Source organism: Oryzias melastigma, linkage group LG6 (assembly GCF_002922805.2).
Source record: "Oryzias melastigma strain HK-1 linkage group LG6, ASM292280v2, whole genome shotgun sequence".
NCBI lineage: Eukaryota > Metazoa > Chordata > Actinopteri > Beloniformes > Adrianichthyidae > Oryzias > Oryzias melastigma.
Genome location: NC_050517.1, coordinates 13,865,421 through 13,868,291, shown reverse-complemented (window position 1 = coordinate 13,868,291; position 2,871 = coordinate 13,865,421).

The window sequence follows — 2,871 nt, the reverse complement described above, 5'->3', positions numbered from 1 at the left end:
CGTATCCACTTCCACTGCGACACGGCTTACTTAAGATATGGAAATAGCTGCTTCGTTTTGACCCGGGTCTCCCACAGTAGCCACAAAACAGAACGACGGTTTAAGAAAACTGTAAGTAGTGTGTTGTGACAGCAGCTCATCTGCAGTGACAGAGGGTAACAACAGCAACGGAGAAGACATTCTTGAAAAAAACTGGGGATATTAGAGTTTCTATGTGATACTTTTTTATTTTTTTACTTAAGACAGGGGTGTCAAATTCAATCGCAGGGGGACAAAATCCAAAACATATTTTTGGTTGTGGGCCAAACAGGATAAACATTTATTGAAAACATAAAAAAACCTAAAAGTTTTAAACTTTGAATACATAACTTTTTTAACTTAAATATGAGTAAAAACACAAAGGAGTATTATTACAGAATAAATCAACTAAAACCTTAAATAACTTTCAATATTTTGTTTTCCATAATAATATATTCTGTCAAATTTATCAAATAAGAAAGTTAAAGTTAAGTTAAAGTTAAAGTCCCACTATTTGTCACGCACCTCGGTGTGTGAAATTTGTTCTCCGCATTTGACCCATCCCCTGGGGGAGCGGTGAGCTGCAGACACAGCCGCGCTCGGGAACCATTTGGTGGTTTAACCCCCCAGTCCAACTTCTAATAAAGTAAATAAAAAAAAAATCCTCAAATTTCTTTACTTGTATATCATTTTATATAAAAAATGAAACTTAGAAATATCCTAAAAGATTTTGCTCTCCTTAAAACATACAGTCAAAATTATATATTATGTAGGAAATTTGATATTCTGGCAACACTGGCGGCAAGGCAGCTGATGCACTGTATGATGGGATTTGGAGTTCATTTTGTAGTGATGGTCGCAGAAACATTGGGCCTGCCGTCAGATCATGTTGAGGATATTGTGGGATATCGTTCCCTTTGCCTGTCTGGGCGGATTGGGGTTTAGGTGTGGATTTGTCAACGTATTATGTTTTACTCTGTTTTGCTCTCAGTTGTTTTATCCTTTTATGTTAGAAGTCATTCTAACTGATTTCTCAGCCTCAATAGTTGTAGTGTTGCTTCAATATGTTAGCAAGATAAAACCGGGCTGTATAACATTAATAGGGTCGGATATAATTACGCTGGGGGCCAGATCCGGCCCCTGGGGCTTGACTTTGACTTAAGACGAGTATTAATTAAATAAATAAAATAGCCAAATGCTTATAAAACAAAACAATTTAAATAGTTTTTCCAGGTTCTTATATCTTGCATTTACTTTGATAGTTTTAAACAGGAAGTGAAAGATCTGATGAACATTTTCTCTCTTTTTTTTCTAATATTTCTACATTTTGTATTTTTGCATGTGTTTGATTGTGTTTCCAAACTCTTATTCTCGTGCACACTCTCTACTTCAATGTGGAGACTAAAACAGATTAAGAAAAGATTAAGCATGCAAGGAAAATCTCATTTTCATGGAAATCAAAAGTAGGATTTGAAGTTAAAACAAACACTCAGGTTAAAAGGCTACCAAACTTATGGGTTTAAACTGTCACAAGCGCTTGAGAACATTTCACAGCCTGATATGATATGCTCCAAACCCCCCCCCCACTCCCTTTTTTTTCTCCTTGGCCATCATAATATGCGACTATTGCACCATATATCCAACTCTGTTCCTTCCGACGACCGCATATCTAAAGCTCCACATCTGGTGTGGATTAGGACGTGGAAAGGCCCTCAGTCACAAAGAGTACGCAGGCTTTAGCTCGCAAAGAGTATCTTTTTGCATGCTTTCACAAACATGCCAAGTATGAGTCTAAACTGAGCGCCGTGATAGCCGTGATAATCCAAATTGTGAAGAGAAAAAGTCAAACGTTCAGTCACTTTGCAGCCATTCACCGGAGTCAGACTTTGTTTTGACATGAATGCAAGAACATTTCTGAGAGTTTTGCTTTCTCCAGATTACAGTTGAACAGCGTCACATGTTGGGCATTCTTTGTTCAAATATAGGCTTGTAACTGATGCACATTTGTTAAATTTATACATTGTTTTGGCAGTGGAGTGCATTTGGTCATAAATGTCAGAGGAAATTCCTTTTGTTTTGTCTGATTAATGGGGTGATAAAAGGGGCAGGATTTAGGAAAAAAGTTCACCCACTACCACCACACCCCTGCCATTCCAAGCTAAAGCATCCGCAATCATGTAATTACGTTTTTTTTGAAGACTTTGATAAAACTTTTGACAATTCTCCTCCCTTTTATATCTCTTTTGGCAAAACCGTATGTGTGAAAACAGAGCAAATCGTTAAATCAACAGTTGTTCCAAATGTTCTGCTCTTCTTGCAGGTTGTTTAGACTTTTCTACCCTTTTTTCGGTCTTATCGGGGAGTGATGCTGCATACCACAGAGTCACGTTTTCATCTGTCCATCGACAGGATTTACTCCTGCGCCCGCTATCTCAGTGATTTGTAGCTACAGCCACTCTGAAATACTCTGCCTTTTTTGGCACAGCAAGCAGCTGAATTATGGAGCAGGTTCACATATGCACTTAGAATTAAGCATTAAAAAAAGTTTGAGGGTTTTTATTGATGAAGTTGAACTCTTCCATGGGGTCTTTCTCTTTACTGGTTTAAGAGCTGGGGATGCACGTTTTTTAGGTGTAACAATCCGTATCTACACTGCAGAGAGATAAAAGACTCAAACCACAAAGTGTGCTGACGTTTGCATCTGTGGTTGAATCAATCATCATTCCATTCATTTTTGTGGGATTTTTGGCAGAACATAAAGAAAACAAATCCTGGAATTAACCCAACAGCTCCCCAGGTTTCAGTCTGCCTTGAAAACCACTGATCTTTTTTTTCTTTTTTTCATAAAACTGA